The sequence below is a fragment of the Phaethon lepturus genome, unplaced genomic scaffold (genome assembly GCF_000687285.1).
Source record: "Phaethon lepturus isolate BGI_N335 unplaced genomic scaffold, ASM68728v1 scaffold51209, whole genome shotgun sequence".
Taxonomy (NCBI): domain Eukaryota; kingdom Metazoa; phylum Chordata; class Aves; order Phaethontiformes; family Phaethontidae; genus Phaethon; species Phaethon lepturus.
The window spans coordinates 11,802-13,171 of record NW_010566514.1 but is presented as its reverse complement, the minus strand read 5'-3'; positions in this window follow the sequence as shown (position 1 = coordinate 13,171).

The window sequence follows — 1,370 nt, the reverse complement described above, 5'->3', positions numbered from 1 at the left end:
CCACCCACCAGAAGTAACAGCCACACATGGCCCTGGTTCTCATCAGGAGCAGCCCTGCCTCTGTCATGTCATCTTTTTCCCTCAAGACCTGGGTCTGTTCACCCGTTTCCTTCCAGCGTGTCCTCTTCCCTTTATGCTTCATCCCTGTACTGAGAACTCCAGGATTAATGGAGTAATTAATCTTGTGCCCTTCTGCTGGTATTGATATGCCTTTGATAAGGCTCTGCTACTTTTCCAAAGAGTATTTATTATATCTAATAAAAGTAGTAATATCACAAAGCTGCCTTTTTGGTGGAGTTTGTTTTTTCTTATATTCTTCACCCGCATCTTATGGTCTTGGAAAGTGGAAATCTCTCTGATGAGACATTTCACTCTTTCTGTCTGTAGACGGAGGTGGTTTCAACAGTGCATTGCTGTAGATGCATCTCTACAGCCACACAGTTTATAACCCTGAAGAGCTTGCACCTTCATTTTCCCCCTGGGCTCCGCGACAGAGTAACAGCACAGCCTAAAATGTCAAGCACCCACAGCACCCAACATCCCTTTGGCACCTGTGCACGGTGCAGCCATCCCAGTCATGGCTCTAAGTTCTCTGAGATACCAGCACCCAATGACCATGTCCGTGGAGCAGAAGACACAGCCAAGCCCATCAGGCTCAGCCCTGAAGAGTGGGGACTGGGACTGACCCTCAATAGCTGCTGTTGCTGTCTGGGGTGGCCAAAAACACCATGCCAAAGTCCACACCCCTGTCATCCTCCCCCTTCCCTCTCAGCTTTGCAAACCTCAGAGCACCTCTACCCAGAGGGTAAGCCTCACAAGCTGAGTCAGCCAAATCAGCCCTGGGCCGGGCAGAAGGAAATAAAACCAGCAGCAAGTCCCTCAGGCAGCTCAACACACTCCAAATCATGCCTCCAGGCCTTAAATCCCTCCTTGCCCAAGCACTTGAAATCTGCTTTGAAATGCCGAGGGCAGCACCACCACCCCCGCGCACTGCTTTCTGCCTGGGAGACGTGGCCAAGACGTGGCCTTTTGCCAAAGCCGGGACTCGCTGTCCCCACGGCAAAATTGCTCAGAGCTGAACAGACCTAGTCCAGCCTGCGGCATGAAAATGCAGAAAGAAGGTATTTGGAGGCATAAGCCTTCACTAGAGGAGTAACCCGACCACAGTGGGTTTAAGTGTTAGGGCATTCACACCTCCGCAATTCTCTCCAGGGCCCTTGAGCTTTCTCGGAGCATCTCTAGCACCCTTGAAAATAGCCCAGCCGGGCGCTTCACTTTTGACGAGCTTCTGGTTCGGATGCGAATGTCTTCCTTAGAAAATCTCCCGCTGGAGCCACCAGTGAGGTGCTGGAGGGACCAGCGTGCTGTGT